This window comes from Oryctolagus cuniculus, chromosome 8 (genome assembly GCF_964237555.1).
Source record: "Oryctolagus cuniculus chromosome 8, mOryCun1.1, whole genome shotgun sequence".
NCBI lineage: Eukaryota > Metazoa > Chordata > Mammalia > Lagomorpha > Leporidae > Oryctolagus > Oryctolagus cuniculus.
This window is the reverse complement of record NC_091439.1, coordinates 22,634,490-22,660,482: the sequence shown is the minus strand read 5'-3', so window position 1 is coordinate 22,660,482 and position 25,993 is coordinate 22,634,490. Positions and strand designations below refer to the sequence as shown.

Sequence of the window (25,993 nt, the reverse complement as noted above, 5' to 3'; positions counted from 1 at the left end):
CACATATCAGTGGGGTTGGACCTTTTTACTAGATAAATGTCTCAATTCTCTTTTCACTTGATTTAGCATGAAATCTAGGGCTATCCTAAAAAATCCTGTGGGTACAAGACAGATGTTGTGGTGCAGGAGGTTAAACTGTGACTTAGGACATCCATATCTTACACTGCAGTGCCAGTTCACGTCCTAGTTACCCAACTTCAGACCCAACTTCCTGCTTACACATTCGGAGAGGGAGCAGAGTGTGGCCGAAGTGCCTGGGTCCCTGCCCCCCTCAGTAGAAAGCTACAGGACGTTTTGGGTTCCTGGCTGTTGCAAGTATCTGAGGAGTGAATCAGTGGCTAAAATATCTATCTGGCTGGCTGGCTGGCTCTCTCTCTCTCTCTCTCTCTCTCTCTCTCTCTGTGTGTGTTGTGTGTGTGTGTGTGTGTGTGTGGCACTTTCAAGCTGATGAAAAGAAATAAATATAAATTTTAACAGTAAATAAAAATTAAAAGCTTCTATGTCCAGAACCTATTTCAAAATAAAATGTGGGTGTATTATTATTGCAAGGAAAGATAATCACATCATCCTCACATTTTTATTTCTTTTGGAGGGGCAAGAAACTTGAATTTGCATACCACACAGAAATCTTCCATTGTCTGACTTCCTTGGAACCAACATTCAAGTCTTTTTTCTTTTTCTTTTTATCAAGAATAGACTACCAAATTCTCATTATATTTAAAGTGTTTGTAACCACTTTAGCCGCCCCACCCAACAAAGCACTTATAAATTTCTGTACTTCTTTTACTATACTTCTAAAAGCCATGATTTATTAATCTCACTGTGCTCAATAAGCATTGTGCATCTGTACTTTTGATATTGTTACAGACATAATACATTTTGTAGAGTCAAAACACGTAACAGCACAAATACTCTATTCCCTGCAGATTTCCTATAAACTCTCTATTAAGCTGTTTTAGAGCTGCTTCACAAGTGTAGGGACTGTATTGATGAGATTTGAACATAATTATTGGGAAGACGCGCTCCTCTTAAAGAAGTATTAAAAGGGTTGTAGGTGGGGGTGAAGGGTTGGCAAATGAGAACCACACTGGTTCAAAGAAAAGAGCAGTAGCAAAAGCATTGGTTTCTGGGCTTGGTGCTCTCATTAACTAGTGATGTGTGCTTAAACATGATTAAATTTAACTAAAATGGTAGAGAGAATTGGACTGGATAGTCTCTAAGCCTAAAGTATATTATACTTTAACATTTCTATGATTTACCAATAGAATCCTAAATCTGAATTTCTAACTGTGAATAGTATTAGATGATAGAAATATGAATAAATTTGGTTCAAGTCTTCAGATAGAGAAAACATACGGAATTCAACATTAATATCTACATCTCATGATGAATGTCCATGCTGTGAAAGCACAGATAAAGGAAGAATGCACCATCACTGAAGATATATCATCCAGGGTAGACTTCATAAATGTGGTGTGGTTTATCAGGCAGAGGTGGGAAGGGCACAGCAGACAGGGCCAATGTGTGTCTAGAACAGTGACTTCAGCGACCTGGTGGACTGGTTGTAGGGAGAAGGGCTGAGGGATTGGAAAAAACCAAAGAGATGAGAGAACCTGTGATAACCCACAGAACTGTTCTTGGGCAGTTAGTGGTCAGATAAGATAGGTGTGAAACATGATTATGGGCAGCTACATAGAGGACAGATCCATTGGGAGAGGAAGTCTGGGGAGGCATCTAAATCCAACCTCAAGTGGAGGCTGAAGTTTGTGTTATCAACACAATGGGAATATGTACACGTTCAGACACAAGGGATGATGTTTTGCTGGAAAACAATGGACATTGTGACTCATATTTTCCTCAGTGGCTTCTACTACATGGTCATACACAGGAAAGTTAACATGTGCTTGTAGCCAAGGTCCAGACACATAGAATATACTTTAATACACTTGAGTGTTAAACTCAGAATTTACCTGAATCCCTTGATTTTTCTTTAAAAGCATGGAAAGTATAATTCAGATGTGGGCAATTTTGTGAGGAAGTGAGTAACTAATTGTTAGCCTTGACCAGAGAGCAAGAATGTTATATCAAGAAGGCAAATCAAGCCTTTCTTAATTTATTGTGTTGATTCTACCTCTAACATAGACTCCAGCAACCATTCTCTAAAACCAGTTGATGCTGAATTTACTCCCACTTGAAATTTGGATTATAAATATATAACTAGGACTAATCATTCATTCTTGTCTATAGAATATAACTTAGTATTTCTGTCATAATATAGGAAAGCTGGGTAATATACATGTTTTCCTAAAATCTTTGTTTTAGGCACTTCTTAGGACCCTAGGAAGACAGACTCTTTCTTAGAAATATTTTATGATTCAAACCAGCACTCCTCACCTTCACTTATATTCTTTGCATAGAATTCCTGATATATTAGGCATTAATTGATGAACTTTGGAAGGGAATGGTGTTATACAGGATATTAACAAAAAACACATCTGTTCATGCCATTTGTTGCTCTGTCCCTCTCTGTTAGATACAATGCAAAATAAACCAAAACTGGGCTGGGTTCCCCAATCCCAAGTTAATAATATGGTGAGCCATGTCACTGTGCTTTTTATCTAGTTATGCGGAACTGCATGGTTTCAGCACAGGATCTGGAAACATCACTATCATATGTGAATCGTTTTATATGCATGTGAGATAATCACTGCTGCAAGTTCAAGTTCATTACAACTTCATTTCAAGTTCCAGCTGGGAATGAAACTTAAATGAGACTGAAATGGGTTTTGTTATCCCTATTGTGATACTTAGAGAAAGAGACTTTGCAAAGATAGGGAGAGTGATTGCTTCTGGGACTGCAAACTGAATTTGAGACAGTTTACCACATATGCATACACAGACACACACACAATAATTTAAAAATGGGATGGCTCTCTAGTAGTTCAGAGGGTCCTTATTTATTCTTGGGAACTTTTGGGGGCTTCCTTGCATATACTTGGGATCTACAGCATCTATTTTAATATTTGCTAACATATTAGTAAACTTTATGCTGTGATTATATGAGGCTACACAGTTACACAAGATTCCAAAACCATGCTTACATAGATCCACAGGGAGATAATGTCATTGGTATCAAGTATCTGGGAGATGGAGATAATGATATACATAAGTCACACTTAATCTTTATTTTGTACTGTCTATAAAGTGGGATAGATGAAATAAAATGCTCTGTTCTTCCAGGTTTGAATGTATGCCTCAAATCAGATAATTACTAGAATCATTAGCTGAAGGTTTCCTAAGCGGTAGAAGAGTGATTAAGTGTGTGGACACATATATGTGTGTATAACACTCCAATTCATTAGTTTGAAACTTGTAGGCTTTTGGTCTCATGAATTCAATAAATATCTTTTCTGTGGGCCCACTCTGACCATTTATAATTCCAAAGTGGCAAGAACCATAGAAGTAAGTAAGTTTCAGGGAGGGAGCAGGGAGCAATCAAGATCATTGTTTTCAATAGCTTAGCAGATTCACTTGGTTTGATGCTTAAAGGTACCACTATTAACACAACACTGACAAGCACTACCTTCCAAGAAGCTCCTCCGAAGAGACTCACACTCTGCATGCATTCTTGTCATTTACAATATACACACAATTCTGAAGTACCTGTGGATTGTGAACTTTCATACCAGAGATAATGATACATACATATAATCATCAACTTCAATTAATAAGGAAACGTAGTTCTTTATCAAATAGGAAAGTTATATTCTTTATCTTATGCTCACATACTCCAAGACTAGATAAGATCATGATTCTTCAATTACTAATAACACTACAGAAATGAAATTACATTGGTATTTGAGTTAACTCAAAGGACTTTGTTACACAGGTCATATTCTGGGCCATTAGGGTGAGTAATCATGAGTGTCAATTAAAAAATGTGTTTATTTATTTGAAAGGAGAGAGAGAGAGAGAGAGGGAGAGGGAGAGGGAGAGGGAGGGAGGGAGGGAGGGGGAGGGAGGGAGGGGGGGAGAGGGAGAGGGGGAGGGGGGAGAGGGCGAGAGGGCGAGAGGGCGAGAGGGCGAGAGGGCGAGAGGAGGAGAGGGGCAGAGAGAGAGAGAAGGAAACTTCCCACATGCCAACAGTATCTGGGGATGAAGCCAGGGGCTGGGAACTCAATGAAGGTCTCCAGGTGGGTGGCAGAAACCCAAGTACCTGAGCCATCTTCCTGCTCCCATAATCTGCATTAGCAGAAAACTGGAGTCAGGAGCCTGAGGTACACGTGAAACTGGAGCACTCGCATAAGAGCTGTGAGCAGCTGAAGTGGAGTCTTCACCCCTAGTGCAAACATCTTCTCTGAAATGGTCATTTTAACTCTCAAGATTACAAATATCACTTGCTTAGTGTTATATTAACATTATTTAATTTTGTACAACATATTTCTTTTTAACAGAGTTTTGTTCCATGGACTATATAAAGGATTCTTTAAAAAGGAACAATAGAAGTCAGTATTTTAACACTTTGTGATTTTAAATTGATTTATTTCATGTGAGAAAGATGTAAACTCTCAAAACTCTGTTATTCTAAGTAAATTTGATTTAAAAAGAATTCAAGCTACAGAATATAAAATGTTAAATGATGTATCCCTTTTCCAAAATGTTACTTTTAGGGAGACATTTGATTAAGAAATTAAACATAATGGCTTATGAAACAGAGACTATCTAAACACAGCAAGATGATGTGGCACCTATAAAAATTTAATCTCACTAAGGAAGTAAATGATAGGGAGAGCAAGAAAGTCACATTCAAAGACTTTGGGTTCCTAGAACAAACTAAATCACCGTAAGTATTTGGATGTTTTCATCAGTAATATAGTGCCAAAAATGACTGCAAGCAACTATGCCTAAAAATGACACATATTTTACAAGGAAATGATTAGCCTCAAGCACCAAATTAGAAAATCTACATCTGCAAAAGGTTGGTAACGTTAATATTTTATGTGTATGGTTTTAATGGGGCACGGCACGCTGATGAAGTTGGAAGTCTGCTGTCCTCTAGTTGCCTTTGGAAATCTGAACACCATCCGTGATGCAGAAGTTAAGGAGACTCATCAACTCTGAGCTGCATTTGGTAACTCAAATAGACTTTTTTCCTTTGTTCTGGTTGCTTGGGAACTCTGAAGACTCTGATCAGAGTTTTCACCTCTTACCTGTCAACCATATAAAAGATTGAGTGGCAAAATATGCTAAGGAGACGAGTTATTCTCTTAAATTTTATTATACTCTTTGTGATGTCAGGATACCATCTTTCAGAATGATAGGCACCACAGAAAGAAGTAAATATGTTGGGAGAAGATGGGAACTTATGAATGCATAACACAAATCAAGAATTAGGAAACAGAGCACATTTCACATGAACTAGTGTGATGATTAAAAATATTGCATTTTAGGATGAGAATGTTAAAAATAGACTAAGTTTTTTATCTGCATTTTTTAGCTGTTTGTTTTATTCTGCCTTTACAGGCAGTTTATCTGTAATCAAATTCTTCACTGGCTGTGAATTACATATTCTTTGTTATTTTCCACTCCAATATTGGTTAGCCATTGATGGTAAACATGAAGCAAAGCTTCATTCAAGCAAGCAGCTGCATGTACCTAAGATTCTAAAAAGACAGTCTCTGTAGCTTTTCTATATGTATAAGACAATTTGACACATATTCCCAGTGTAGGACTTGAAACTGAGAGGTCAGTTGATGCTGACATTAACAAAGACCCATAGGCCAAACTAGAAATAAATTTGCCTGGGTATGAAGATTATGGAAATTCTTACACACCCATAGGCAAAGAGGAAGGCATAAAATCCAGGAACAGTGACATTCCATTACCTTGAGCTACTGATGCTTAACTTAGATCAAAATTATCTTTCTTATTCCCTAAAACTTGCTGAACCTCCATTCCTTCTTTGTGGTTTGCTCTTTTTGCTTTTGATTAAATATTTCTAGAATTCACAGTACCTAAGATTCAGCAAATATATATATATATATATATATATATATTTTTTTTTTAATCAATCCATTATTCCTTAAGAATTCAAATGCCTCAGGCAAAGAGAATCAGAGGAAGTTGCCCTCCTCCTATGAATGCCTGGAGCACTTTGGGGACCCAACCAGATGGCACTCAGAACAGGCAGCTCTACATTTCTTGCTTGGGCATGCCTTGTCTCCCTTACGAAATGGGAGCTATTTTAGGGTAAGGGACATATACCTGCTTACCATACTAGAGAATAATGTATAAAAATACACCACTCCATGAGAGCCAAGTGTTGTTCCAGCTCAGGTTTTTGGTATTGTATTTTGGCTATGCATATATACTAGTTACTACAAAATAAACACATTTTATTAAAATTTATTATGACTTAATAAATACTAGAAACACATTAGCACAACACAGAGAGTCTTGGTATACAGATTTTATAACTTCATCAGTCTATATTATCAAAGAGACTTGAACTAATTCTGATTTTTTGGAGTCACTTAAAAGCCATTTTTCATTTCTTAGATCATGCCTGTTTCTTTCCCTGACAGCACCTTTGAAGGAGTTATTTTAGGGCCAATCTGATTTCTATTTCAACAGCATACAAGACACCAGATATTCTCCAATTCAATACTGCATTGAAAGTACTGCAGGATTCCTACCACTTGTTTAACAATTCTGAATGAAATCCTCAGAAACAGGAAGGATTTGAGACTTTGAAAAACAAAACAGAAAAACTGAGATGAAATTCTATTCTGAAAAAATAGAGGGAATATTTTTAATTCCACTGTAAAATCATAATATTAAAACTACTAAGGAAGATTCTTGGACATACTCAGTTTATGAATATCTACTGCATGGTATCTGCCTCTAACACAGCTTCCCCTACTTTTAAGAATGAAGGATAGAGATTTGTTTGGGTTGAGAGGTAACAGCGTTAACAAGTATTGAGGAGATCAACTAAAATTGAAATTAATGAGAAGGAGTAGATTTGTTGTTGTTGTTCTATCCAGCTACAAAGGAGGAAAATGCAGGAGGGTTAGAAATCATTTAGAAAACCAATGTATTTATGGAGGAATGAGGGCTCCTAAACTTGGATACTTATGAAAGCCATTTTTCTAATTTTTCTTAAGGTTATTACTTTGTCAGAATCATAATTTGATAAAGTATTCTAGTTTAATATTGTCAATATGTCCTAATCTTCAGCCTCTAGCAAAACCATGCTGACATTTCTAGACTAAGCAATATCATTTTTCTGCCATCCCAGACAGCACCTCAGATTTCTCACCCCTCTCATCAATCCTGTAGTTACTCTCTTATCTCTGTTTCCAAAGCGGTTTGTCCATCATACCACCAAAGGCTTCACCAATCCTTATTTATATGCATGTGAATCTCTTCCAATAGGTTTTAAGCTGTTTGAGACAAGGAACACGACATATTCATATGCTTCAATATGAAGCATAATTCTTAGTAACTGATATGCACTCAAAATGCCTTGCTTTTTGATGTAGGAGGGTGTCCAGAGTCAAGTCATCTACTCCTTATGATAAATAGCATCTGCCACACTGGAAAAATAACCAGGAGTAATATCAGATAATTTTTGCAGAAGCAATGCATAGTCAACAAGTCATGGTCTAGGTAGCCCCAATAATGCAAAAGGAAACAGAGTGGGTCACCAGAATGCTGTGCATTTGCCATTTGTGGTAGCAGACAAAGTCTGTAAGGACACTTGGCTCACCTCCACGAATGGCATGAAGTGCAGTTAGCTCAGGAGTCTCATTTGGACTCTTGTACCTTGGGTGGACCTGCATGAGGAAAAGCAGGTACCAGGTAACTGCAGCTGTTCACTAATATTTTGCCTCCCTTCTATCACTGGACTGCTTGTTCAGTTTGAACTGAAGGGAAATTTACATTCAACATTTTTTTTCCCAAAATTTTCAAATGTGCTTAAGACTTTGTGGTCTAGTTTAACCCAACAACCAAGTGCAAATTATTTTTAGACTGGGAAAATGCTATGTACACAGAATAGTTTGTATCTTTTTTGCCTTTTGTGCTTTGTTAATGTAAATACCTGACAGAGTGACAGAGGGAGGGAGAGAGAGAGACAGAAAGACAGGGGTGGCAGGCTTCCAAGTACTTGGGTCATTTTCTGTTGCCTTCCCAGGCACATTAGCAGGGAGCTGAGTCAGAATTGGAACAGCCACTCTTCTCTGCACTATGCACTCTGATATAGAATGCTGACTGTTTCAACTGGCAGTTCAGTCCACTGCAACATAATGCAATTGGTATTTATCTTTCCAATATTCCACTATTTATATACTTATATAAGTGGTTAGTTGCAGAGCTCTTAATTATCCATTAATCAAATATCATTGGGTAGAAGAACTCTGACAAAACCTGGCCCATTTCTTAAAGCATAGGAAATACATAATGCCCATTTAGGACACTGTAAATAATGAGGACTGACACTGAAAAGAATAAAAACATACTCATTTATATTCTCTTGAAAAGTAGCAAGTACTCCAGTAGAGCTTGGAAGAAACTTTCAGCAGACAGCAGTAGACATGACAAAGGACTGTACTGTTCATTACCTGTGAGAAAATTTCTTTAAAAAGGTCTTTTAATTTATGGACCCATCAATAAAGAGATAAATATAAATGCATCAGCCGAAGCTCCTAGAAGGAGGGACTTTGAGTAAAGGGATCTACTTGAACCATTTCCTAGCTGTAAGGTCTTTAGCAAGTAATTTAACTCCTCAATGGCTATTTCTTCATTTAAGACTTAATCCATAGGATCTGGGAATAAATTTTTTCAAAGTGCCTAGAAAAGTGCCTTATACTTTGTAAGTAATATACAGATACAAGAAAGAAATAGCAAGAAAGGAAGGGAGTAAGGGAGAGAGGAAAGAAGGAAGACAGAAGGAAGAAGGGAAAGGAGGGAGGGTAAGTAGGCAGCTCTTCATTTTGTTTTGCTTTGCACTTCCATGTTAAATTCAGAATGCTTTGTCTGCTACTTATAAAAATGCATTGAAAGGCGGTGGTAATATTGATCAGGTGGACTGTTCCCTACTTTCTCATCTTAAAGGGCTTTAAAAATTTCCATGGGACACAGCAAGCATCTTCAAATATTTGCCAGGCTTGTCTAAGTGATGAGAAGTTCATCACTCTATGTTGATCTAGGCAGATGAGGGGATCAATGATTACAAGCTGTGGGTGGCAGGCTTCAGCTTAACATTTAGGTAAGTTTTATAAACTATAGCTGCCAACATTGGAGTGGGTTGGTTACACAAAATAACAACTTCCCCTGCTATCAGACATGTGCAAGAAAAGGTTAGCTGACAAATCTGTCAGGGATGTGGTGCAAAGAATCCCTGCCTTGTTTGGCAGGGTCACTGGATAATCTCTAAGGTCCTTTCCAAATGTTAGTCTTAAAATACCATTAGGATGAAAAGTTACAAGTGCACAGAAATAGAGGAAGTTTGAAAACTGACTTTTAGATGAGTAACAATCAAGGAAGAAATAAAAATTTTATTCTATTACTAAAAGTTTGTGGTGCTGATAGAAAACAATAGAAACATTAGCAAAGAAAATTTGGGAGAAGCTAATGCAAATGTTTATAATTATTCTTTTCCCAATTTGTCTCATTTTAATGAGATACATAAATGGGGAAATTAAAAAATGAATATTAAATTTATTGAAAAGGCAGTGTAAGTATAATTACATGTCAGAAGTCAAACCAAAATGTGTCATTTGAATGAAAGCACAATTTAGAGGCATGATTAAGTTATATCTAAGCAAAAGGAATAGTCAACATTTTCTAATTTTTACATATTATATATTAGCTTATAATAGATAAGGCATTATATATATATACATATATTCATATCTTTAATGCTGGCCTTTAAAGAAAACCAAAGGGTAATGCTAAAAAGATTAGTTATTTCTTTTGAAGACTAAGTCTTGCACAGCTGCTGAATTCAATCCCTCCTTCAACAAAAATGGTGATTCTCTGAAGGGACAGTTTCCTCAAATGCAGAAATTACCTCTTGAAACAGTAATTCTGTACCCAACCTCACTGCTGCCCAAGGAAGCTTATCTTCACAAGGTACACAAAGCAGATATCCTTTGTCTCTCAACACGCCCTCTCCTGTCCATCATCACATCATCACACCTGAAAGAAGCACTGAGCCCTTCCTGTTAGACTCAAAGTACAGAATCTTCCAAGGAAATATCTACCGCAAAGCTTAACTGAAGGGCTAATACAGACTTAAGAACAAAATCAAGATTCAAAAAAAAAATTATTAGATGAATAGCTAAAGAAGAAAGCTTGCCTCTGAAAGGGAAGGAATCCCTGACTATCTAGAAGATGGATATCATCCACACTGACCCTGTAAAGACGGTACACATCACATCCTAAGTACAGAGAGATTTTATTCTCAGGCTTCCACAAACTACACTTAGATTTTCCAAAGATTCTTTTAGTTTTGCATCTCTTCTTGATGGTAAAAGATTTGTTAAATCTAAATTCAATTTTTAAAAGTTTATTTATTTTATTTGAATGGGAGAGTAAAAGCGAGGGAGGGAGGATGAGAGAGCGAGAGAGAGACAGACAGACTTCTACCTGCTGGTTTACACTCCAAATAGCCAGAGCTGAGCCAGGCTGAAGCCAGGAGCTTCATCTGGGTCCCCCACATAGGTGGTAAGGGCTCAAGCAATTGGGCCATCTTCCACTGCTTTCCCAGGCACATTAGCAGGAAGCTGGATTGGAAGTGGAGCAGCCGAGATTCGAATGGTGCCCAGATGGGATGAGATTGTCACAGGTGGCAGTTTAACCTGCTATACCACAATACTGGCTGCAAAATTTCACTTTCATTACTTATGAAACTCCAGGAAGAAATTTATGGAGCTCAGCAACATACTGACAAAACATACTAATACTAATTTGACACTTACTTGGAGATTTGTATATTTGACCGTCATGAACACCTTTAAAATTGAGATTAAAATTTTTAAAAAACACACATATAAGTTTGTTTTCATTAGCACTAATATGCTAACATGCCCAGACTCTTAAGGCTTTTGAAAAGGACAGGATATTTTTCATTTTCCTTTCATCTCTGCATCTGTGCCAAGGTTATTAGTATATCCTTCTTTTATTATTCAGAGGATGTGGGCAAAGGTAGCAACATAAGCACACACACATTTATCATTAAAAAATAAAGCAAGTTGCAAAGAAACATGACTTTCTTTTACCTTGCCACAAACAGAAATGGAAGTCAGGGTTCCCATTTTCCATTATAGTCGGAAATATAACCTTGCTGTATAAAATTTTAGCTTATAAAAAGAAGTTTTAAGGTTCCACTATGGGGAGTTTATAATTTAGGACATGAATATCAAAACAAATAATTTTCAGGGCCAGTGCTATTGCGTAGCGGGTGAGGCTGCCACCTGCAGTGCTGGTATCCTTTGTGGGTGCTGGTTCGAGACTTGTCTGCTCCACTTCTGATCCAGATCTCTGCTATGGCCTGGGAAAGCAGCAGAGGATGTCCCAAGTCCTTGGGCTCATGTACTCACATGGGAGACCCAGAAGAATCTCCTGACTCCTGGCTGTGGATCGGTGCAGCTCCAGCTGTTGTGGCCAGCTGGGGAGTGAACCAGTAGATGGAAGAACTCACTCACTCTCACTCTCTCTCTCTCTCTCTCTCTCCTCGCCTTCTCTCTCTGTGTAACTCCTTCAAGTAAATAAATAAATAAAACCATATAATTTTATGAATAGACCTATTTAACCCCCAAATAAGACTACATGATTTAGAATTAATTTCTAATTATCTACAGTGTTTACCTACTAAACAAATGTAAAGAGTAAACCCTTACTGAAAAGTTATTTTGAGGAAAAGTTAGGTAGAATTAGATCATCTCTACTGTCTTCCAACATGTCATATCTTTTATTAATCATTAAGTTTAGCAAAGAAAATAAGCTCAATTATGTTCAGTAACCACACAATTTTTAGCAACTATTAAGCTATTAACATGCAGAATCACATTATATGCATATGGATAAGCCTAGGTGAGGAGATATTAAAATCATTAACTGCTTATTAGAGTTTGAGCTTTCTATTAGTCAGTCAGCTACAGATTTCTCCAGAAGTTAGACTGACTGCACAGCTTCCTCCATTGTATCTGGATATTAGTATGATGTAATACTCAATAATATGTACCCTGCATACATGCATATTATATTTTTGCTGTCTGAAAGGAAAAAATTCTATTTTTTTCTATAATTTCTAGAGATATTTGTGTTTTCAATAAATGTGTCTATTTCAAAAGCAGCTACAGTAAAATCAGTTCATTCTTATGAATAGGAAGGCATTTTCTTCTTTTTCTGGCAAAAGTAATGTCTCCTGACAGCACTAATATGCCTCTTTCTCACATTTGTTCTAGTCTCTTCAAGAGGAAAAAGTATTTATCACAAAATCAAGTAAAACTGCTATAAAATGCTATTTGAATTTATGCTATAAAATTAAATTATGGAACAGAAACTGAACAAAAGATTGTATCTCTTGTCTCTGTTTTCAAAAGCAAAAGGGCATTCAAGATGATTTGAAACCTTTACAATCATATAAAAATATTTTTCTCAATTAGCAAGGCAGACATCATTTTGAAGACACACAAATTTGAATTAAAAACCTAATTTTTGCATTTTGAAAAAATGTTAATAAAACAACTTAAAGAGTGAAAAAAGTAGATTTAGAGAATCTGGAGAAGATACAGGGAATGGTTAGTAAGTATTTTTAATCTGCTTTGTTCCAAAAAATAAATAAATAAGTAAAGGCAGTTTAAATGGGCAGGTCAAAGTCAGTAAGACCTCTATGATAAAAAGTGAATTAACAGTGAATGCAAAAGTAATGTCATAGGATAGAACTAGAAATTAGGCTACTGTATTACAGAAAGTCTACTGAAGATGCCACATGAAGGGGCTTCCAAAATTTCATTGAGAAATGGAATTGTTTATAAAGAAAAGCTGGAAATTCCTGCATGCATTGCTTCTTCATATACACATACTTGTGAAAACTCCATGCATTTTTGGAACAGATAGATCCAACAATTGGCCCTGATCTTTTTAGTAGTCTTTACAAAAGGAAAGCCAAAAATTGCAACATAATCCCACATAGCTCCCTCCCAAGCATACAAGCACACATGTACTGTTGTTGCGTGGAAAGTCATAAACAAGCCTAATGTTAATGACTGTGTCAAAAATGGAAATGGAAATGACTGGTGAAAAATTCACTGAGGAAATTTTTGTAATGAAAAATGTGTGACAACATAGATGAGACTGGAAAAAGTTATGCTAAATTCATTTACAAAAGACCATATAGTGCATGAATTTTTTACTTGAAATGTTCACTATAGGCAAACCTAATGTTCTTTAAGGATTGGTGGATGGTATTGGAGAGACATTCCTAACAGATATGGATCTTCCTTTCAATGGGGTAGAAATGTACCCAAATTACTATGGTGATTGTTGCACACTCTGAATATACTAAAAACTACTGAATTGTACATTTGACACATAAATTTTATTGTCTGATATGTATATATGAATTACAACTCAAAAAATCTTTTAAAAGTGTACAATATCCTTACACCAGAGCAATAGTTATCAAACGCAAGTGTGTATTAGAATTTCCTGGAAACTGAATTAAAACACTAAGTTCTGAGCTCCACCACTAGAGTTTCTGAATCAGAAGTTTTGGGATAAAAAGTGTGCACTTTTTCTAACAAATGCTTGGGTGATGCTGACTCTTCTTGCCTAAAGACCACTGGAGGATGGCCCAGGTCCTTAGGCCCTGCACCCACATGGGAGACCAGGAGAAGCACCTGGCTCTTGGCTTCGGATCAGCGTGGTTTGCCGGCTGCAGCGGCCATTGGGGGGGGGGGGGGTATGAAACAACAGACAAGGAGGACTTTTCTCTCTGTCTCTCTCTCCACTCTGCCTGTCAAAAAAAAAAAAAAAAGACTACCCTTTGGGAACCAATCCAGTAGTGATACCAGTAACTAAAAAGGCTGTTTCTTATACTCACTTCTCACTTCAATACAGTTTAAAACAATCACGCCAATTCACGGTTTAATAAGAACACTTGTATAGGAAGCCAGTATGACAAAGAAGCAATAGCAGCAATAACAACAAGAATTACCACCACACATCTGTAGAAGTCATATCCCCCAGTCAATATCTCCTGATCCTTACTGTGTGACAAGGGCTGTAAGTGTTTCCATGATTATTTTTCCTTTTAGTTCTCACAACATCCCATGAGCTGAAGATGGTGGAAAAATTGCCACAATAATAGTTTGACTTTATCAAGTGTTTACTATTTACTAGACCCAGCAACCATTTTTTTTAAAATATACATGATTTCATTTTACAGATAATGAATAAACATGCTCTTAGGATTTCATTTCCTCTGCTAACAACTGGAGAAACTAGTCAGTGTAACTGCAAAATCCTTCTGCTTAATCACCGCATTAGACTATAAATGCTAAACCAAAGCATCTTGCTTAAGATTGAGTTGGTTTATTCGTCGGCCATTGGAGGGTGAACCAACGGCAAAAGGAAGACCTTTCTCTCTGTCTCTCTCTCTCTCACTATCCACTCTGCCTGTCAAAAAAAAAGAAAAAAAAATTCAGAGCAGTGAATCCTCCCAAACAATGTTGTGAGACTTAAGAAGCACCATATATGATATTAATTACAACTAATAAATTACCAATTCTGCAGGTGATATACTTCATAGATTACATTCTTGATCCCTATAATGGCATCTTTACAATCATGGGAGTTCTGATGTGCCCACCAAATGGAAGAGGGTGTGGTATAATTGTGCATACTACATTTTTGTTCATAAGCCTTTAGGGCATTACTCTTTGGGCATAATTGTATTACATTGGTCATCTGAATTTCTCTGTCATCCGTGATCTTCCAATCTGGAGAACACTTTGCAGTATCTTACCTGCTTTTCTGTAAATGCCATAGCCTCACTGCCCTGTTCTCTTTGGCATTGACTCGTGGAGACCTTAGTGTGCTCTCCTGTAACAGAGGCTGATTTGAAGTCAGAAGAAGGGTTGAAACCATTTTAGGAGAGTTTTTTACCAGAGAACAGTAAGGTTTCTGATAGAAAGCTAAAATTTTTCAGTCATGCATTGACAATGTATGGATATAATAGATTTGGGTTTATTTTCATGTGTGTCAGGATAAATATAGTAGGCACCTCCAGGGTGTGAATACCATTGCCTAGGGGAGGGCTAAAATAAATAACTGCTCAGATGGTGCTGGTGAAAAATATCCATTAGGCAGTCAAAAAAACCACTTCTTCCTGTCTCTACCTTGTAGGCACATAAATGGACTCCTGAGTTTTGGCAAAACTGCCACCCCACAGCTCACTCAGGCCCAAGCACTCGTGCCTTATCTTAATGAGAACAAACCCTTTCCATGAATATTTCTTGTTACACCTCATTTACCAAGTGCAAATGCATCAATCATTTTCATAATAAAATATAGGTGCTTGTTTGTGTCTCAGCTGGAAATTTCCCTCTCTCGTTAAACTGGAACTCTGCCCCCGCACCCTCAGATCACATTGCAGGCTCCTGTCAGAACCTTGCATTTCTCTATCCAAACCCAGCACACAATCCTGTCCTATATCACTGTGTTTTCATTTGAAAAATAAAATAAAATAAAACATAAAAAATTACAAAACCTAACACATCAGAAACCCTCACTTCTAGATTTACCTAAGCATGATAGACCAATGGTTTATAAATGCTAGACTCCTTTCTTAATTGGCAATAATGTATAAAACTGAAATGAATGTATGAAACACTAAGGTTGAGAAGGGAGATATCATCACTATTTAGATGCATGTTCACTCTCACTCATCTTGCTAGGAAAATACAAATTATAACAAGATATCAAGATAATTATTTTTACTTAACAGAAATGGCAAGACCTCCTACAATGTAAGTACTGGAGCCTGTGGAGAAGTGGGGCCACATGTGTATGGCTTGTGAAATATAAATTAGCATAGCTATTTTGAACAGCAATTTGGAAACATGTAGTAGAAGTGAAAAGAATAAATATCTTACCACTCATTCTACTTATGGTTTTACATAATGGAGAATCTAAAATACTTTTAATCATGTATATCATATGAAGACATCTATTATACTATTGTTTATAATAGCAAAATATCAGAAATCAATTAAAATTCAACAAGAGAATAAATATTACAGGTGATTCATACAAGGGAATATTATATAGCCATAAACAGAGAACTGGACTTCTATAAAATAAAGATCTCAAAAAGATAATATTAGCTGAACAAAATGAGTTATTCAATGTGACACTCATTTGGACACTACTCATGCAAGGAAAAATACTTAAGAAATGTAATGAAATGAGCAAGTGATATTTTAGCTTTATCCACTTGATAGTCTTAGTCTAGGATATCATAGCTCCTTCTTAATACATACCTATATAATACTCATTGTCACAGACACATCTCAAATCTTATCTCCTCCAGGACACCCTCCCTGCCCCAGCTATACTGCTCCTTTTTATCATCTGAACCAGTTTAATTATTGATTATACTTGCTAATGATTTGGATTTAACCTATTATTAAATATGGACTTCATATTATTCTTATGCGGTCTAAGTTTCCCCATGTAGAATGTTTAGTATAATTCAACTCTTTTTAAAGATTCAGTTATTTGAAATAGAGTTACCAAGAGAGGGAGAAACAGAGTGACAGATCTTCCACCTTCTGGTTCATTCACCAAATGGCTACAATGGCCAGGCTAAAGCCTGATTTGAGTAGGAGGGGCCTAAGTATTGGGCCTTCTCTGTTGTTTTCCCAGGCACATTAACAGGGAGCTGGATCAGAAGTAGAACAGTTGGGACACAAACCAGCACCCATTTGGGATATTGGCAACAGAGGTAGTAGCTTAACCCTCTAGACCACAATGCTGGCCTCAACTTTAGTGTAATTCTTAATGTACAGTATGTATTTACTATTAGCTGCAATTATCATTACAAATCATGTCTCCTTTTCTCTAGAATGGTAGTTTGTGATAGTAGAAATTAAAAACATGTTTATATTTTACTATGATAATGATGCTGATATATTTCTGCTAATGACCTTTGTGCCCAACTCACCTCTTGAGGTAGGATTCCTGATGTATTATTTGCAAAAAATCCTAACTTTCTTATAAAGTCTCTGGGTATTCAACAACTGGATGTTCCCAAGTTGCACTGGCTGCAAGTGAGTGTTGAGAAACTATTCTCTGGGAACCCAGATGAGTATTAATCCCTATTCTATGCCTAGATTCCTGGTTGCTACCAGAAGGACAGTATATGAATTCCAGACCCTGTGGCCCATAGACACTGAAAGATAGTTTAAGGCTTTTAGAAGCCAGGTACTAATGCTAGGGTTTTCTTGACCAGAGGAATCCAATTTTAGGAATATCCAAGGAGAGAATCTTAGAGAAGCCTGGCATTGGGAAAAATAAGTGGAGTTGATAGGGGTGAGGAGAGTGTGCAGAGCAAGGGTAACATTTATGAAGTATAGTGCTTACTACCCACTGGGCACTGAGATTTTAAATAAGCAATGTCAGTTTTTAAAATTTTATTTAAGTTATATAAGCTTAATGGATTTCATATACACAGATTTAGGAATATAGTTACACTTCCTCTCCTACTCTCCCTCCTGCCCATGTTCCAACACTTCTCCTCCTTGTCATATTCCCACTCTTAATTTTTACAAACATTCATTTTCAGCTTACTTAATAATCATATAGTTAACCCTACACTAAGTAAAAGAGTACAACAAGTAGTGTGATGAGAAAAAAAAGAGACAAGGGATATAAACAAATATTGAATCTCAAAATGCCTATTTCACTCTGATATACTACATTTCAGGTACTCTATTAGTTACCTGGGATCAGGAAAAACATATAGTATTCTTTTTGTGATACGCTTTGAGTTGCAAACATCATGTTGTAAAAGATAATATTTCATTTTTTACAGCTGAATAGTACTCCATAGTGTATGTACATGATAATTTCTTTATCCAGTTAACAGTTGAGGACATATGGGATGATTCCATATTTAAGCTATTGTGCATTGTTCTGGAATGAACATGGGAGTGCAGTTAATGCTTTAAGCTGCTGATTTCTTTTGGTTTGGGTAAATTCCAACAAGTGGAATGGCTGGATCATATGGTAGGTCTCTATTCAGATTTCTGAGGTATCACCATACTGTCTTCTATTGTCGCTGCACCAGTTTAAATTCCCACCTACAGTGTACCCAAGGTACACTGTACATCCTTGCCAGAACATGTCATTTGTTAATTTCTGTGTGAGAGCCATTCTAACTGGAGTGAGGTAAAACCACAATGTGGTTTTGATTTGCATTTCCTTGATAGCTAGTGATCCTGAGCATTTTTTCAAGTGTATGTTGGTTATTTGAATTTCCTCTCTTAAAAAATGCCTGTTCAAGTCCTTTGCCTGTTTCTTAACTGAATTGCTTCTTTTGCTGTTGAATTCCTTGAGCTCTTTTTAGATTCTGCATGTTAACACTTTATCAGTTGCATAGTTTGTAAATATTCTCTCCCATTCTGTGCATTACTTCTTCACTTTGCAGAATGTTTCTTTTGCAGTGCAGAAGCTTCTCTGCTTGACATATCCCATTTGTCCATTTTGGCTTTGACCGCCTTTGTGTCTATGTTCTATCCTAAGAAGTCTTTGCCTATGCCAATGTCTGGCAGAGATTCCCCAAAGTTCTGTAGTAATTTGATGGTATTGGGTCATAAATTTAGGTCTTTGATACATTTTGAGTGGATTTTTTGGTAAGGTGTAAGGTAGGGGTGTAGTTTCGTATTTCTGCACATGGAAATCCAGTTTCCCCAGCACCATTTGTTGAACAGAGTCTCCTTGTTCCAGAGAATGATTTGAGCTCCTTTGTCAAAGATAAGTTGGTTGTGTAGATGCATGAATTGATTTCTGGAGTTCTTATTCTGTTCCATTGGTCTACAAGTCTGTTTTGGTCCAGTACCAGATGTTTTGACTACAACTTCCCTGTAGTATGTCTTGAAATCAGGTACTGTGATGCCTCTGGTTTTGTTTTTGTTGTTTAAGACTGTTTTACCTATTTGGGGTCTCCTGTGTTTCCATATGAATTTTAGCATCATTTTTTCTAGATCTGAGAAGATGATTGTTGGTATTTTGATTGGGATCACAATTAATCTATAAATTGGTTTTGGTAGTATGAGCATTTTGATGATATTGATTCTTCCAATCCATGAACACGGAAATTTTTTCCATTTTCAATGTCTTCATCTACTTCTTTATTTAGTGTTTTTAAAATTTTCATCATGGAGATCTTTGTCATCCTTGGTTAAATTTACTCCATGGTATTTAATTATTTTTGGAGCTAGTGCTAATGGGACTGATCCTTAAAGTTCTTCCTCAGCCATGACCTTGTCTGTGTATACAAGGCTTATTGATTTTTCCATGTTGATTTTATATTCCTGCCACTTTACCAAACTCTTATGAGTTCCATCAGTCTCTCAGTGATGTCTTTTGGATTATATATATATATATATATATACACACACACACACACACGTCATCTACAAATATGAATAGTTTGATTGTTTGATTTTCTCCAATTTGTATCCCTTTGATTTTTTTTAACCTAGTGGCTCTGGTTAAAATTTCCAAGACTACATTAAATAGCAATGGTTGTCTGGTTTTGCATCTTAGTGGGAATGCTTCCATCTTTTCCCCATTCAATAGGATGTTGGCCGTGGGTTTGTCATAAATTGCCTGGACTGTATTGAAGAATGTTCCTTCTATATCCAGTTTGCTAAGATTTTCATCATGAAGTGATATTGTATTTTATCAAATGCTTTCTCTGCATCTATTGAGATAACCATATAGTTTTTGTTCTTCAGTTAGTTAATGCAATTATCACATTGATTGGTTTGCAAATGTTGAATCCTCCCTGCATACCAGGGATAAATCCTACTTGGTCAGGGTGAATGATGTTTCTGATGTGTTGTTACATTCTATTAGCTAATAGTTTGTTGAGGATATTTGTATCTATGTTCATCAGTGATATTGGTGTATAGTTTTCTTTCTCTGTTGTATCTTTTTCTGATTTAGGAATTAAAGTGATGCTGGCTCATAGAAGGAGTTTGCTTTTAATAGCTTGAAAAGAATTGGAATTAGTTCTTCTTTAAAGGTCTCGTAGAATTTAGCAGTGAAGCTGTCTGGTCCTTGGCTTTTCTTTGTTAGGAGGGTCTTCATTACTGATTAAATTTGTCTTGGTTATTGGTCTGTTTAAGTTTTCTCTGTCTTCATGACTCAGTTGTGGTAGACTGTATGCGTGTAAGAATCTATCCATTTCTTCTAGGTTTCACGATTAGTTGGCATACAGCTCTTTGTAGTAATTCCTAATGATTCTTTTTTCAGCCAGGCTGCTGGTGCTATTGTGGGGAAGTTGGTTCAAGTTAAACCTGCCCCCTCAACTTCTACTGGGTCCATGAGCAACCACTAGCAACCACAAGCCCACTGGGCTCCAGTATGGACTCACACCATGTTCTCTCTCTAGCTGCTTCATCACGGGTTGCTGCACTCCAGTCTCACCTGCTCTGTCACAAAGCTGCCATCCACTCCAGTTCTTAGCTCTTAAGTTGTGCATTGTGTTCATCTTCGTGCTGTGCATCTGCACCCTCCACACAGGTCTACAGCATTCCTCTTCCTCTTGTAGAATTTCCAGTGTAGTTTTCTCTCCAATTCTCTCCTGCACATGCACTTTCTACATTTTTTTTAACTTTTTATCTCTAGTCTAACACACTATGTAATTCCTTAATCCACCATCTTGGAGTCTCCTCATAACATTTTATCAAGCAATCTCATTTATCACTAACCTACTGGATAGAGTGTGTGTGGTCCTTAGTTTACAGATGAAGAAATTGATCTCAGGAAATGTACTAATTTTCCAAAGTTGGAAAGATAATTAGTATAAGATAGTTTTGTGTGGCCTGCAGTTGATGTTATAAATATCCAAGCGGCCCTTGGGAGAAAAAAAAAAAAATTCTCCCGACTCCAGATGCAAGTCTAGAAAATAAATACAAATTAAGGAGAAGACATAGACCTGAAAAGCATTATCTTTCTACTGATAAAATAATATTACAATGTATCTTGTCACACAAAAATACAGGAAATGGGTCCTGTAAGGTCTTTGTAGGTCACTTCTTGATGCTTCAGTAAGATCACTTCTCTTTGAGTGGTTCACTTGTGAATGACTTGCTAAAAGGTAACTGTTTCAACATGATTTCTGATATGGGCTAAGGCACATAGCTAGATTAGGGTCATAAACTGGAAGCCACACCTCCCCCACCCCATGTAATCCTATCCAGCCCCCTCTCAATCAAATGACCCCTTCCCCAGGATGTACCTCCCCATCATTTGGGACCTGATGGCAATACCATGTGAGCTCATGAGAAGCCTGGTAAATGGAAGAGCTCTCTCTCCACATGCAGCCAGATTGAGCAAGGTATGGAAATCTCTATTTTCCTTCCTGGCCCAAACATCAAAAATAGGGTCAGTTTAAATGTAATTATTAGCCATGATGAAGGTAACTTTATCTGGGCTTACTCTTGTTATTTATCACAGATTTCTACCAGAGTAATGTAAAAAAAAATCACTGAAATTCTCCAGGGAAGGTGTAACAATGATAATGGAAAATTATCCTTATTATGTAGTTCTTCAAAAATACAACCCTTTAAAATAGTCAAGAAATAGCTGTAAATCTCAATTATTGATGTTTACAGTGCTTATAATTTTCCTTTATTTATGAAATAAGAGATAAAAAGAAATAATAGCCGGTTTTTTCAAAGTGTTACAATCAAACAAAAATAAAGAAAAGTAAGGTAAAGTACAAACTTACCAAGGAAAGCTGGAAAATATTTCTCTATTTCAACAGCAAATGAACTACACTAAGCAAAAAGTGAACCCCATATGGCAGAAAGTTTTTATAAATATAATCTTTACTGACCTCTAATTAGTAAGGTTCACTTATTTTTATAAAGCAACATTCCACACATCATGTTCCCCAAAAATACAAATTTCAGGTTTCAACATGAGAATATGCTATTCCACAAGATAATAAAATCCAGTAAGTCTGATGGGTGTTTACTCCCTCTCCTATGAATTAAATATATACTAAAATAGAATGAATGCAATTCTATCTTAATGGTGATAAATAGTTTGTATGCTATAACTTACCCCAATTTGTCTCACTAATGGCATATCAACTATCTTAATTTTAAGGAGCCATTATAAAATGACAGAATGACAGAGTAATGGAACATTAAGTGAATAAAGACACTTGAGCTATATAGTGCCACATTGCTACATTGTATACACACATACCCTTAGAGTTCCTGTTAAGGGAAATAACAGTGCAATGATATTTTTGTTTTAATTTACTTTATGGTATTTTTTTGTTGTTCTACTGAATACTATTGGTTGAACTCTGTAATTAACACACAATTATTCTTAAGTGTTGAAACTTAACTGAAAAGTGATCACTGTTAAATATAAGAGTGGGAATAAGAGAGGGAAGAGATGTACAATTTGGGACATGCTCAATCGGACTTGCCCCAAATGGTAGAGTTAGAAACGTGCCAGGGGATTTCAATTCAATTCCATCAAGGTGGCATGTACTAATGCCATCTCACTAGTCCAAGTGATCAATTTCTGTTCACAATTGATCATAATGATAGGTCTAAGATTCAAAGGGATCACACAAACAAGACTAGTGTCTGCTAATACTAACTGATAGAATAAAAAAGGGAGAGAACGATTCAACATGGGAAGCAGGATACACAGCAGACTCATAGAATGGCAGATGTCCTAAACAGCACTCTGGCCTCAAAATCAGCCCTTAAGGCATGTGGATCCAGCTGAAAAGCCCATGAGAGTATTACAGGCATGGAAAGCCAAGACACTCTGGCAAAAAAAACAAAAACAAAAACAAAAACCAAAAAACAAAACCCTAAATGAAATATCTCTGTGAGTGAGAACAGGTCATCAAAGAAGGAGGTACTTTTCTCTGAAAGGAGGAGAGAACTTCCACTTTGACTATGACCTTGTCTAAAAATGATCAGAGTTGGCGAACTCAAAAGGCCTCCATAGCCTTGGCAACTCATGACAAGAGCCTAGGGTGATTACTGAGGCCATAAACAAGAGTGTCAATTTGTTAAGTCAACAAAAGGAGTCACTGTGCACTTACTCCTCATGTAGGATCTCTGTCCTTAATGTGCTGTACATTGTGATTTAATGCTATAACTAGTACTCAAACAGTATTTTTCACTTTGTGTTTCTGTGTGGGTGCAAACTGTTAAAAGCTTTACTTAATATATGCTAAATTGATCTTCTGTATATAAAGATAATTGAAAATGAATTGATGTGAATGGAAGGGGAGAGTGAGCAGAAGATGGGAGGGTTGTGGGTGGGAGGGAAGTTATGGGGGGGCATTGTAATCCATAAGCTGTATTTTGGAAATTTATAATCATTAAATAAAAGTTAAAAAAATTTAATTTATGGTGATAATTAAATTTCCAAACATATTTTTTGCCAAAATATGATTTTTTAAATTAAGTTTTCATAGTTTTCATCTGCTCTATTAATCAAATATGAATGTGCAATGCCCTACTATCTGCAAAAGCATTGGCATAAGATGGCTCTCAGCATTCAGTGGAGATTCCATAAGTAAAGACTGGATGCTGATACTGGATTCTTCCTTTCCTAAAAAAATCTGCTAATTATAAGCCATCATTTTGCAGAATTTTACTAAAGATAATCAGGGGACAATTCAGCCAAACACATACATTTCAAAACTCAAAGAAAAGCTTGATACATCAGGCTTTTAGACTTATCATAAAGTCACCATTGCCAATTGCTGGTTTAAACAATAAATAATTTAATACAGACTGTATTCAAGATATTCTCAACTCAGATTCCATACCAGAGTCTCCTTTCCGCAGGACTTTCGCCTTTTCAAAAAATTTTTCTATGTTTAATGGGTATTGAAAGTTGGAAATGTTTTCATCCTATAATAACAACCAGTAAGAGATCCTTACAGAATGAGATCCACCCAGACATCTTCTTAACTTTCTAATCTGAAGTCTTTTCTGTCACGTCAATCAGAGTGTTACTAGAAACTGTGACAGGAATGTACACCTGCAGGTGCTCCTGAGTTTATGATATTTCATCCCAAATATTCCTATTCTGAGCTGACAATATCTCATTAAAATTCACATAATACTCCTAATCCACCAATTACCAAAAATAATCACATATCATCAGTTGTTTCTCCTGATCATGTGGCTGCTTGGAAGTTACTGATCCTGGCAGCTGCCCAGCATTGCAATAGTGTTATTACATCTATCACTATCCCAGCAGAAGATCCACATTCAAAATGGAAATCATGGTTTTACTGAATAATTCTTGCTCTCACATATTATATGGACAAAATACCCTAGGTCGAACCATCGTAAGTCCAGGACCATCTGTGCTAGATGTGTAGGGAAAGAATGGATTCAGATTGTGAGTTAAGGTTTTTTGTTGCCTGTTTGTTTTGGAATTCAGATAGAAATCTTTCTGAAACTTTTAGCTCCATCTTCTGGGACTGTTGATGTAAATATTTCATGATTGAGTGACAATTTCTATCTGTTTAAGGTCAAATGTCTATGTATGCACAGAACTCTCTATAATGAGGATACTTTAAAAAGTTTACGGAAAAACAGAATTGAAAGATAAGTTTATTTTGGTGCAAAAATTTTTTGATTAAAAATTAGGTAAAGTTGGTATGGTTTCTGAATTGTGAAAAATATGCTAATATAAGATGGTAAAAATAGGGGAGCCTGGGTATGGGGTACATCTGAACTCTTAGCACAACTTTGTATTTTGTCTTTGCAAATTTAAAATTATTCTAAAACAAAAAAATTTTAAAAATGAGATCAAATGCAGTTTTTCTGTGGGGAGCAACCCGGACTGGACTGAGTTACTGGAATTAAGACTTATTCTATGCATCTGCTCTCCCACAATATGGCGCTGGGAGAGGAGAAAACAGCTTCCACGCAGCTGCCTCTTGCCAACTTGAGTGATGACCTCCAGGAGCTGATCCTGCTCCTGATTGGAGGAGAGCAGCGTACTCGGCGTGTGGGCAGCCAAGTTGGGATTGGCGGAGGAGGACTATAAAGGAGGAGAGAGAGACCATGCACCAGGAACATCTAGGGGGAACTCCTGAGGAACACCTGTGCAGCCCCCGAGAGAGCCGGCCGGTGGTGTGCCGCTCCCCCGCGGAAGTGGGGAATGTGGCAGGGGGAACCGCCCTTCGACGGAGGTGGAAGGGTCGGTAGCCAACCCGGGAAGAACCAGCAGCAAACCCGGGGAGGGCCGAGCAGATGAAAGAACAGCGCAGGGTCCTGTGTTGTTCCTCCACGAAGACGGGGAGCGACATTTTCCTTCTACATATTTTCCACCTACTTTCTGAAAATCCCTCTATATAGGATCCAACATTTTAGAAACTGACGTCATTCATTCATTTACCCAGTCATTAAATATGGAAAACTTATATCAACGGGCATTGTTCTAAGCCTGGAAATAGAAGAGCGAACAAAGCATGACAAAAATCCCCACCTACATGGAGCATATGCTGGTGAATGGTGAAATTTTAGAACCAACAGCTACCTGGAGCCTTATTTTGCTCATCTATAACCTGTTGTCTCTCTGTACATAGTTTACACTGGTACAGAGATAGCCACAAAATGAAAGAAGAACTTAATAGATACACAGATAACATAAATCTTGGGAAAATAATGATATGAGTACCTTAGTGAAC

General features: G+C 36.9%; 1 protein-coding gene across 40 annotated transcripts in view; it reads right to left on the bottom strand.

Moving 5' to 3' along the window:
* INPP4B (inositol polyphosphate-4-phosphatase type II B) overlaps positions 1–25,993 on the bottom strand; it is a 906,112-nt gene that overhangs the window by 26,417 nt on the left and 853,702 nt on the right. The gene's annotated exons all lie outside the window — the stretch shown is intronic.